This window comes from Quercus lobata, chromosome 8, assembly GCF_001633185.2.
Source record: "Quercus lobata isolate SW786 chromosome 8, ValleyOak3.0 Primary Assembly, whole genome shotgun sequence".
Taxonomy (NCBI): Eukaryota; Viridiplantae; Streptophyta; class Magnoliopsida; order Fagales; family Fagaceae; genus Quercus; species Quercus lobata.
The window spans coordinates 16,129,553-16,142,962 of NC_044911.1; positions in this window are offsets into that span (position 1 = coordinate 16,129,553).

The following is a 13,410-nucleotide window of genomic DNA, read 5'->3' on the forward strand; positions in this document are numbered from 1 at the left end:
AGTCGGCTTTTATTTTGATCTTGAATTGATATAGCTGGTACTGACTAATGAGTCTCGGAAGAGAGGGTTGGTGAAAGAGATATGAATGAGTGGCCCATGATGGGACTTCATATCATAGAGGACATTATTTCTCGTGGATTATTTCTTACTTTATTTCTTGCAGTTACAGACACCAAAAAATCATTGACTGCTTTTTTTTACGTCTTACTTTATTAGCATTTGAGACAATATTCGACTGAATCCAGCGTAACACAAAGACTTGTAACAGTAACAGTTGTGAAAAAATTGGTAAAACTCATGATTAGTCCTTTCGTAAAAAAAATAGATACAGACAAATCAAATTGCACGTTTTATTGAGAAACTGTAAATATTTAAGAAGACCAGACCAACTTGGATATTCTAATTTTACGACTCCTTCTGACACTCAAAAGAAATCATTGCTTCCCGGTCCACAAGAAACCAAAAAAAAAAAAAACAAAACAAAATAGAAATCAAATATATATGTTTTGCTGGACATTGAATTCAGGATTTGACTTAGATTTGTGATAAGAGACTAGCCTAGCCTTGATAGTTTTTCTTATTTGCAAAAGAAAAGCCTGATTTAATTTTCGAAAGACAAATCAACCAAAAAAATATATATTTTTAAAAAATTGCACAAAAAAAGTGAGCATTTTATAGGTTCAGAATGAGAGATTCCTAGAATCTTTCTAGTTGAGGCCCAAACCAACCTACAGTCCAAATAAGCCCACAGGTTAGCCCGATGAGTTTTTTTGATTCAGCTTGGACCCAGTCATCCTCCACTCCTGGCCAAGCCATAATTACTGCTTGGTATCAATTTCTCAAGAAAATAGCAAGAAGCCTTAACGGTATAAATTCAGAATGCTATTGCGTGCTCACACTAGGAAGTAGGAACTAGGAATAGGAGGGGCTTTAAGCCCAACTTTAGCCCACTCTTTTTTTTTTTTTCTTTTTTTGGTGTGTGCTTTTTAAAAACCAAACACATATAAGGAAAAATAAATGAAATTGTAAGACAAAGACACACACCTTAAGAAAGGAGTACGATGGTTCATGAATTCAACCATTACATTAATATTTAATTTATGTTTGTCCTATATTATAATGCATAGTTATCAAAACGATATTAAGCCAAAGGTTAATGTAAGATAATGAATTTTATAAATTACAATTTTTGTTTTAATAAAAAAAATATATTGTATTTGAAGAAATAAAACCAATTAAATTATAAAAATTGGTGTTTTTTCTTTAAGAAACAAACAAATATCAGAGAGAGGAGCACACACACGGGGAAGAGGGGATAGATTTCTAACATAAACTCGTCACAAACTCTACTCATTCTTGGTGGGTATGACTTTTGGGAGGAGCTTGTTTGTGTTAACCCTTCCATCGGTTCATCCCATCTCTCTTGTTTGTGTGTGTTACTAAAATAAATAAATAATTTGTGTTACTAAAATAAATAAATAATTTTCTTCCATTATTTAAAATAACTAGTCGTTAACCCGTGCAATGCACGGGATAATTAAATTTAAAATCACTTATATTTATAATAACAAAGATAAAACAAATGTGTGACTGCATTAAAGATAAATTAATATAAATGAATCTAAATGCTTAGAAAGGCTTCCAAAAATTGAAGAGACCAATTTGATACTGTTAAGGTCTAAAAAATAATAATTGTGACTTCTTAGGATCAAGCATGCTATCTACTATAGTCAAACCTAAAACACTATTATGCCATCATAAAAAATAAAGGATTTTCAAATTTTAGCATAAATATCATTCTAGAATCCCATCTATTCTTTTTTATTCTTCTTAAACATGCACCTCTAAATTCTAATTAACATGGAATATGAGCTTAAAGGAAATCAAATATCAATAAGAGCCTAATTAGCCCAGCAAAAATAAACTAAAAGAAAAAAGAGAATACAACATAAAAATAAAGATGGTAATTTTTTTTTATAAAAAAAAAAATCAAGGCAATGAGAGAATTTTATGCAAAATCTACATTCATTGTTGCACCAACAAATCTATTCGACTTCATATTACATATTGTGGGGCCAGAGAATTTGTAATCCCGGCCCACTTTAGATTAGGGCCCAAGGCCCACGTCGAGGAGAGACGTTGCCGAGGACATGCAACGAAAGTCCAAATGGCCTAAAGATATAGCCGAGGACGATCCTGTCCTCAACATCCCAAAACTTAGAAGGAAAGAATGGCACACCATCAAAGGCAGCCCCCAGAAGAAAGGGTGAGTACCGTGTAGGGGCGGTTTACGGAAAAGCTGTCACCTCCGCATTGAACGCGCCAACAAATGTCCTGGTGGCATTAATGGGGAAATGACCCCTGAATAATGTGGCGACAAAGAACAAGGGAAAGGCTGCAATTAAGTACTCTGCTCCTAACATGGCCATGCTCTTCAGCCTTTACAACCACCCCCAACCACTTTGGGTATGGGCTGATAAAACAAGTATCAGCCCTATAAAGCTGAACCTACACGTGGACGTTCGAGGGAGGGATAAAGCTAGTATAAAAGGAGGAGGAAGCAACTAGAAAAAGGGGGAGGACGGCATGATGTATCGTCTCTAGGACCATTGAAACCTAGCGGAAAAGGAACAATTAGAACATTAAGCTCCTCGGACAAGGTCCAAAGACCGGAGCCACTCAGGGCGTGCTGAGGAGAAAGTCTTCTTGGATATACTCAATTCACCTCTATGCGATCATCATGAACACCATAACTAACGACTGCCCGTTCACCAAGGCCTAGCCTTTTAACCCACTCTCTACAAATTTATTGTTTGGGCATTTAACGTTAGAACCCAACACCAATTTGGGATCGTTACAAATTGAGTCCTTACAATTGGCGCCGTCTGTGAGGAAGGCTTGTGCGTTGGCATAAGCGGCGGTTAGTCATGGTAGGATCAAGCCCCTGTCAACAAAGGTCCCTCGAAAGAAATAGTTTTGGTGGTGTAAGTTTTGCGAAAGCCTCTCCATCATTTCCAGCAGCACGCCGTTGTTGGCCTTACTTAGCGCCCACCCAAGGCTACACTTCGAAGTGCTAGTGGCACGGGCAGTTCTAGGGGCTTCTAACATCAAGTCTATGCCCCACACCTTTGTCAAGGGGCTAATCCTCGCACGTCCAGTAGCCCAATTCACCGAATTCCTATAAGTGTTGGACAGAACTAAGGTCTTGCATGGTCTTCGGACTCAAACCTACGGGGAAACCAACTACTTCAAAAAGAAAGTGTTAGACAGAACCAAGGTCTTGCATGGTCCTCAGACTCAAACCTATGGGGAAACTAGTTACTAGAAAATATAAGTGTTTGACAGAACCAAGGTCTTGCATGGTCCTTAGACTCAAACCTATGGGGAAACCAACTACTTCAAAAAGAAAGTGTTAGACAGAACCAAGGTCTTGCATGGTCCTCGGATTCAAACCTATGGGGAAACTAGTCACTAGAAAATATAAGTATTAGACAGAACTAAGGTCTTGCATAGTCTTTGGACTCAAACTTATGGGGAAACTAGTCACTAGAAAATATAAGTGTTGGGCAGAACCAAGGTCTTGCATGGTCCTCGAACTCAAACCTATGGGGAAACCAACTACTTCAAAAAGAAAGTGCTAGACAGAACTAAGGTCTTGCATGGTCCTCGGACTCAAACCTATGGGGAAACTAGTCACTAGAAAATATAAGTGCTAGATAAAACCAAGGTCTTGTATAGTCCTCGAACTCAAACCTATGAGGAAACTAGTCACTAGAAAATATATGTGCTAGACAGAACCAAGGTCTTGCATGACCCTCGGACTCAAACCTATGGGGAAACTAGTCACTAAAAAATATAAGTGTTAGACAGAACCAGGGTTTTGCATGGTCCTCAGACTCAAACCTATGGGAAAACTAGTCACTAGAAAATATAAGTGCTAGACAGAACCAAGGTCTTGTATGGTCCTTGGACTCAAATCTATGGGGAAACTAGTCACTAGAAAATATATGTGCTAGACAGAACCAAGGTCTTGCATGACCCTCGGACTCAAACCTATGGGGAAACTAGTCACTAAAAAATATATGTGCTAGATAGAACCAAGGTCTTACATGGTCCTCGGACTCAAACCTATGGGGAAACTAGTCACTAGAAAATATAAGTGCTAGACAGAACTAAAGTCTTGTATGGTCCTCGGACTCAAACCTATGGGGAAACTAGTCACTAAAAAATATATGTGCTAGACAGAACCAAGATCTTACATGACCCTCGGACTCAAACCTATGGGGAAACTAGTCACTAGAAAATATAAGTATTAAACAGAACCAGGGTCTTGCATGGTCCTCGGACTCAAGCCTATGGAGAAACCAACTACTTCAAAAAGAAAGTGCTAGACAGAACCAAGGTCTTGCATAATCCTCGGACTCAAACCTATGGGGAAACTAGTCACTAGAAAATATAAGTGTTAGACAAAACCAAGGTCTTGTATGATCCTCGGACTTAAACCTATAGAGAAACTAATCACTAGAAAATATAAGTGTTAGACAAAACCAAGGTCTTGCATGGTCCTCGGACTCAAACTTATGGGGAAACTAGTCACTAGAAAGTGGCTTAAGTCCTAGACAGAATGGAAGTCCCGCGTGGTCCTCGGACCCCCAGCTCTAAGGAAACTAACACAACCGAATGTTTAGACCCAGTACAGTCATACCTCGGTCCTCGGTCTGGATGCCCAAAACAAGTTAAGGCTATGAATATCGTCTGAAACGTGGCAAAGCACCCTAGTGCCCGGCGACCCCCTCGAACAGTTCATCATTTTAGGTTACATGTCCTCAGGTGATCACCCTATATGCGATACAGAACATTCAGCTATTATCCCGGTACTGTTCGAAAGAAAAGGGCACCAGCACATCCATTCACAAAATAATTATTGCGGAAAAGAAAGAAGCCTATACCAGAAGCTAACTACAGAAACAAAAAAAAAAAAAAAAAAAAAAAAAAGGATACACGGGAACGATAAATCCTTCAATTTTGCTCTAGCAGCAACTAAGCAAGTCCGGATGGCACCAGTGATGGAAGAGAAGAAGAAGCGGAGGCACCTGGGTGGAACTAGTGATGGAAGAGAGGAAAAAGCGGGGATGCCAAATCCCCATACCAGCTCTAACAACAATCGAGCAAGTATCATATTAGTAGCAATCGAGCGAGAACGGATGGTACTGGCGATGGGAAATCTCAGTGCTTTCGCACCAAAAATCTGATGCGACATCCACCTGCTTCGGATTTTGGCTGAAGGAAGAAGAGGCTCCTTTCTTGCCTTATCGAAATGTCTTGAATCTTTGTCTCCCTTGCCCTGACTGGGCCATCTTGAGTCTCGAAGATACCCAAGGCTTCTGAAGAGGGTGTGGTCCCTTCACCCTCATCCTAGCCTTGACCATGTCACCCCCTAAGGCTCAGTCACACTGGTAATGGGGACTTTGGGGCACAACTGGAGGGTTAGGGATTTCAAAGGCTTAAAGGGTTTGCAAATAAAGGAAATGACCTCCCATCGTGCTTCTTATATGGGGGGCAAGCCTGACGGCATTTAATCTGTACAAATCTCCAAGAAAAATTACAAATGAGATAAGTCCCGCTCAATTCCCAAAGCAGCCTTCAACCGTTGGATTTGCGTCGCCTTGTAAAGAGACCTTATTAAAGACGCGCCTCGTGCACCGAAACGGTAGGAATGCAGCATGGATAAACTAAAAGAATGTCTCATAACCAGGAGCGTGTCCCAAGCAAACGAAGAGGCTCCGGCATTGATGAAGGACAAGACTTGGCAAGCCATGACATAGGCCCAACGTCACCAAAACCCTCATCTCTATTTGAGGAACCCGATAGCAGGATTTTGAGGGGCTATTGTAGGGCCAGAGAATTTGTGATCCCGGCCCACCTTACATTAGAGCCCAAGGCCCGCGCCGAGGAGAGACGTTGCTGAAGACATGCAACGAAAGTCCAAATGGCCTAGAGATATAGCCGAGGACGATCCTGTCCTCGGCATCCCAAAACTTAGAAGGAAAGAATGGCACGCCATCAAAGATAGCCCCCAGAGCGCTCCCAGAAGAAAGGGCGAGTACCGTGTAGGGGTAGTTCAAGGAAAAGCTGTCACCTCTGCATTGAACGCGCCAACAAACGTCTTGGTCGCATTAATGGGGAAAGGACCCCTGAATAATGTGGCGACAAAGAACAAGGGAAAGGCTGCCATTACTGCAATTAAGTACTCTCCTTCTAACAGGGTCATGCTCTTCAGCTTTTACAACCACCCCCAACCACTTTGGATATGGGCTGATAAGGCAAGTATCAGCCCTATAAAGCTGAAACTACACGTGGACATTCGATGGAGGGAAAAACTAGTATAAAAGGAGGAGGAAGCAACCAGAAAAAGGGGGAGGACGGCATGATGTATCGTCTCTAGGACCATTGAAACCTAGCGAAAAAGGAACAATTAGAACATTAAGCTCCTCGGACGAGGTCCAAAGACCGGAGCCACTCAGGCCGTGCCGAGGAGAAAGTCTTCTTGGATACGCTCAATTCACCTCTGTGCGATCATCATGAACACCATAACTAACGACTGTCCGTTCACCAAGACCTAGCCTTTTAGCTCACTCTCTACAAATTTATTGTTTGGGCTTTTAACATTCGAACCCAACACCAATTTGGGATCATTACAAATTGAGTCCTTACACATATAAATTAACGTTATTTTCTATTATAGATTATTACATAAAAATAAACCTCATTATATAAATATATTCTACACTTATATGATTTTGGAGATCATTCACCTAACAATCTTCACCCAAGAATCCTCCTTCTAGAGTCTCATCTCTTTTCTTTAAACCTGCATATGAACAATTTTAAGTGAAATAGTTTTAGCCAATGATTTGGAGTAAATAAAAGTCACTTTTGCCAAAATCTAAGTGCTTTTTTTCTTTTCTTTTCTTTTTTTCCTTTTTTTTTTCTTTTGGAGTGTGGGTGGGTTATGCCATTTGTAATTGCATTCTCTTACTATGGAAAACTAAAAACAAAAGATCCTAGAGTTTCTCATGTTTCAAAATCTTATAGCCTTACACATCATCAAACACCATCAGCATGAGATGTTAATTCTGTGAAGCAATGTGAAAAAGAGTTGGAAGACATTATCTGGCAAACTGACTGAAGCCATCTTGTTCATATATTCATTGCATGCATGTGTGCAAAATAAAAAAAATAAGTTTTGTTTTCTTTGCTCACCATGACCAATATATATCAATCCTAATTGAGCACCTATGAGTTCAAAATAAAGATAGCAGTTTTGATTTTTGTTTGCAGTGATTTTCCACTTTCATCAACCAAGACCATTCATTATAATGAAGAGCTACGTCATTGTAGAGTTTATATACGGTATAGAATACGAGTAATGGCAATTGACAACACGGCCACATGCATCTTATTTCATTCATATATACTTTAGTTCATCTTATTCGTTCAAGTCAAAATTTACTTCTCAAAGCAATGAAGGACACCACAATGATGCAATCATTTACAGTAAACTTAATCCAAAAGTTCAAACTCTGAATTTGAGTATCATGAATAACCTAAACCTGAAATAAATAGATTATCCATGAAAATTGAGCAAATTGTGGATAGAATCTGAAGCATTCAAAAGCCTCAATCATTGCTCGGTATAATAGATATATAGAATCAAAATAGGTAAAATACTATTTTGGTCCCTAAACTTTATCAAAAGTTTGTTTTTCATCTCTAAACTTTAAAGAGTTCATTTTTCGTCCCTAAACTATTGAAAAGTTCGTTTTTCATCCCTAAACTATTAAAAATGTTTTATTTTATGTCCTTAAACTTTACCTTTCATCCCTAAATTATTGAAATCAGTTCTTTTTACTATTTTAGTCCCTAAACTTTGATAAAAAATTGTTTTTTGTTCCAAAACTTTAAAAAGTTCCTTTTTCATCCCTATTTTTGTCTCTAAACCATTAAAAAAACTCTTTACTAAGTTTAAGGATGAAAAAAGAACTTTTTAAAGTTTAGGGACGAAAAAAAAATTTTTTGTCAAAATTTAGGGACCAAAATAGTATTTTACCCAATCAAAATTCATGGCTATGTATAGCAGATTGCTTTATAGTTCCTATGCAACAATAAATTCCATGATAATTTTAATGCCAATTCTTTGAAGATAAAAAATCTCACCAAAGTGTACTTATAGGAACTTGCTCAGACTCGTCAAACTTCATAAGGTCGGAGATGTGAAACACAATTATACATTATAAATAAATTGAAACTAAATAAAACTCATCAACATTCTACCTTTTCATACTAGAAAACTTATTAGCATCAGCCACTGTAGTTGGCTTTGATGCTCCAACAACCATTATATTGTCCTAGTTTATCATTCCAAATTTAGAAGTTAGAGCAAATGGCTAATAATTTACAAAATGGCATAACAATCTCATAAAATCATCGTAGTACATTTAAAAATATAAAAAGCCTACCTATTATGACCCACGGCCTCAATTCTCCCTTTCTTTTCTTTTCTTTTTTTTTTTTTTCTTTTTTTTTTTTTTGGTAATGCTACTCTTTGATGAAATCAACAATAAGCAAAATTAGTCAAAGCAAGCAATGAAAAAAAAAAAATTAAACCATTCGTAGGAAGTGCAAAGCAAGCAAGAAAGAAAATTAAACCTATAAACAATATGCACAAAATTTGTTATATATCATAGTAAATAACATATTAGTCAATTCATGGAGTCATAAAAGTAGTTAAGTTGTCTACAATCAAATTCATTTTTTATTTAAATAAATATATTTGGGAAATTTCTATTATAACCAAATTAATCATTTGCATAGAAAAATTAATTTTTTACAACCATAGTATAGCTCTTAAATTTATCATAACATGAGGAGGGGAAAAAACTTTGAATGGAAAGATTTCATATCAAATTTAAAAGAGATTTCATCTAGCATATGTTATGCAACACCAAAAGAACACCTATAGAATAGATTAATTCAAAGCAACCCAAAAAGATGATTCAAGAAAAAACACTTACCATTTCTTCTCATCAAGCATTTAAGTTCCCAACAGATAGGCCCATGAGTACAAGATATTGGCCAACAACTTTGATGACCTTGAATTAAACTAAATTTTTGCATTTTGATTAAACAATGAGAAAAATAGTATGAGACCCAAGATAAATAAAATAAAATAAAATAAAATTTAAATTTAAATTAAAAAAAATTTCATCGAATAGTAGAGAGAGAAACCACCTCTTCAGAACCAACCACAATCCTAAACATTTGCTAGGTTAATGAATGACTTTAATTACCAACCTTAAAACTATTAAAGATAGCTTCTGCTTGCTTGCCAATTCAAGATCTGTCAACCAAACCAAAACTTACAATTGGAGAATGCATATGTTTTGTAAAAGAATAGAATCAAGTGAAACCTAAAATCAAGTTCAAAGAATAGATGCCATCCATAGAAGCCGGTAATTCATTTTAAGTTGGAGAAACATAATCCAAATAAAAAAAATAAAAAAATTTGTTGGCAACTTTTGTTATATTGTATGAAAAATGCCATTTTTAAAAAAGGCCAATGAAACATCACTTAAGAATTTTATCAAACTATTTGTACACATGTAACACTATGAAATTTATCCAAGTTTAAAGTAGGGGTTTCAATAGTAGCACAAAAATTTTGAATTGATGCATAATTCAAATGTAACAACAAAACTCTAAATAATCACTATCTAACACGGCTAGTTTGCTTCAAAATAAAGTATACTATTTAACCACATATTAAAACAACTTTAAATATAACAACTTGCTAAGCATGGCTTCCAAATTATTTGCAAAATTAAAGACTTATCAACCAACTAATTATCGCCATAGTCTCCATATATATTCACACATCCATTTCTTGATCCCAAAAAAAATAGAAAAAAAGAAAACTACTTTCTATTCTTCCCATATGTTTCGATTTGCATTTCCAAGAATTGGGCTTTATGTAATACTAAAAAATAAGTAAAAATTCTTCAAATCCCATGTTCAGAAATGAACCATCTCATTCATATAGTAAATTTCAACAAAACCCACCAAACAAAAAAGAAAAAAAAAAGTTTTGATCTTTGGAGTTATAAACCTATTGGGAAGGCTTTAAATCATTGTGTAGGACGACTTAATCTTCTGGATTGGAGGAATGAACAACCTAGGAGGCGATCATCAAGGCCACTCTCGCCTTCAACAACACCGATGTCAATAGTTCCAATTTAAACAGTTCAGATTCAACCATCATGCTTCTTCATCGTTGTTAGATTCAAAGAAAGGTGAGAGGTAAGAAGAAGGAAGGGTTGTAGAATGAGAGAAGGTTGCTTTGGCCTTTTAGATAGAGGGATAGAGAGAAGAACATAGGGAGACATAAAGAAAGAAGTTGAGGGAGAAGGAACATGAAAGGTACAAATTTGTAACTTCCTAAAGCCGGAACGTTGTGTTTGTTGGTTTTTAAGGGAAAATGCTAGAGAGAATTAGATTAAGAGCTTGAAACTATAGGTTTTGGCAAAGATGAAGAGAGAAATTGATATAGATAAAGATATAGATATATAGATATAGTGGTGGGAATTATGGTGGAGATAGTGGTGGGAATTAATGAATGGGCTTTATGGTGGAGATAGAAGTGGGAATTAAATTAATAAGAAGTAGGCTTTATGGTGGAGATAGAGGTGAGATTTGTAACTTCCTAAAGTCGGAACATTGTGTTTGTTGGTTTTTAAGGGAAAATGCTAGTCAGAATTAGATTAAGAGTTTGAAATTGTAGATTTTGGCAAAGATGAAGAGAGAAACTAATGTAGATATAGATATAGATATAGTGGTGGGAATTAATAAATGGGCTTTATGGTGGAGATAGTGGTGGGAATTAATTTAATAAGAAGTTTCCTTTATGGTGAAGATATAGGTGAGATTTATATTATTATTTTTAAATTGATAAAATCTATTTTTAAATTGTTTTGAAAATACAAAAAAAAAAATATTATGGAAATGACATGGCTACTGACGTGACTCAATGTGAGCGTAACAACATTAAATGCTACGCTTCAGTTTTTAGTAATATATAGTGTGGGGCCCAATAATTTATGGGCCAGGCCCACTTGCTCATGGGGAGTCCAAAGGCCCAAGCCGAAAAAGGTTATGGCCCGAGCTCAAAAATATAAGGCAAAAAATGGCCCAGAGATGCAGCCGAGAACAGTTTAGTCCTCGGCAGACCCAAAGCTCCATTGAGAAGAGGGGTAAAAAAAAAGAGGTATAGGAACAAATTTGTGAGGAGATCTAAAATATCTTGGGAAAGTTATCCTTACTACCCTTCCCAGATAAGACTCTGCACCTAACAGGACCGTATTCTTCAGCTTTATCAACCATCCCCAACAATTCTGGGATTAGACTGATGGGACAAATATCAGTCTTGTAAAGGTTGACCCTACACGTGGACGAAGGACAGCGAACGCAGGCTAGTATAAAAGAAAAAGTAAGTGAATCTGAGAGGGGGTCTCTCCATCCTACCTCCAGAAAAAAGACTCCATGGGGAAAACACCTTAACAACACATGCACATCACAGAAAAAACCCACCGTTGGGTAACCGGGGTAAGACCTTAATGATCCTCGGATCAAGTCCGAGGAGTCCAACCCCGTAGGATGCGATGCTGTAGGGCTTAAATGATCAAACCCAACTCCTTTTTCTGCATGAATCCTCTAAAATCAAGACCGGAATATCGCCCCATGACCAAAGGCAAGCTTTTCAAGCCCACTCTCTACAAATCATATTGTGAGGGATCTTTCATGTGCAAGCCCAACATCCTTATTGGGCCTCGAAAAAACCGTGTCCCTACATATAGATATAGATATAAAATAGATAAATTGTGTAAAATATAATCGGGGATTTATTTCTTAAAAAATCTATTGAATAGTAGAGTTCATTGAATCTTCTAGTGTTAATGAAATTCCTTAAGGTCTTCTTCCTTAGTTCTTTACTAGTCCCTTGGTACCTCTCATTGTTTGATTTCTTGTGGATAGCGAATTCCATGTTTGTAAAAATCCCATTACTAGCTCCCCGTGGAGTCACATGATCAAGCTAACTTGCATAAAAATGTGTGTGTGTGTATATATATATATATATATTTCAAAAAAATATATATTAAACTAACTATAAAAATTTTGAACATCTTGACTTGAGTATCACAAGAATTTGAGTTCAATAAAAATAAGAATAATGTTATATTCACAACATTTTCATAATAATTTCATAACAAATCCTATGTGGTTAACTGTTATTGATTCAAATTTGCGCCAAATACTAACCTCACTTTTTCACCCATCAAAAACAACTTGTCACATAAGATTTTTTTTGTGAAAATGTTATTAACATAGTATTATTCCAAAAAATAATCTAGCCCTAAAACATAATTCTTAACCCATATATATATATATATATATATATTTTTTTTAAAAGTCTTAAAGAAAATCAATAACCAAAAAAATTAATAAGAGTAATAATAAGACTATCAAACAACAAATGAACAAATTATTCAACAAAAACCACCACGCACCCTTGGTGCGGTGGTCACTCCACAAGTATAAAAGCTTATGGGGTGTGAGGGGTAAGGGCCGGGGTTCAAATCTCCAGGAGGGAGGTTCACACACATATACACTTAGATTAGGTTAGAGTAGAATTCTATCTTGTAAAAAAAAAAAAAAAAAAAAAAAAAAAAAAAAAAAAAATTCAACAAAAGTCTATTCTAATACAAAAACAAATAAAAACCCATAATCATTCAATTTGTAACTTGTTCAACTTATTGTGTAAAAATAATTTCTAATTTGAAAATATTGTGGTGGTGAGTCCTCCTTAACAGTGCTGGTAGTTATGCTCTCTTTAAATTTGCAGTAACAAAAATTTTGCTTTCCTTAGCAATTCAGCTCGTAGTTATAGCAAATATCATCTCGCTCGCTCGCTCGCTCGCTCTCTCTCTCTCTCTCTCTCTCTCTCTCTCTCTCTCTTCATTTTTTTTCTTCTATGTTATCATTTCAAACTCTTTCTCACTTTATTATTGTTATCTCAACATTTTCAATTTTCAATTTATCTCTTATTAGTTCATTTTTTTTTAGTTTCTCTTTATTAGTACGAAGAAACTGTAATAGTTCATGTATTTAAGTTTTTTTTCTTTTTCTTTTGTGACATTAATAGATTCAAGTTATTTCTTTATTATATTTTATATAATTAATGTTTCTTGATGATCATCTTAAAAAAACTTTCTAGAGCTGCCACTGATTATCAGTCAGTTCCTTCTTTTGTTTGTTTGTTTGTTTGTTTGTTTGTTTGTTTGTTTTTTTTTTTTTTTT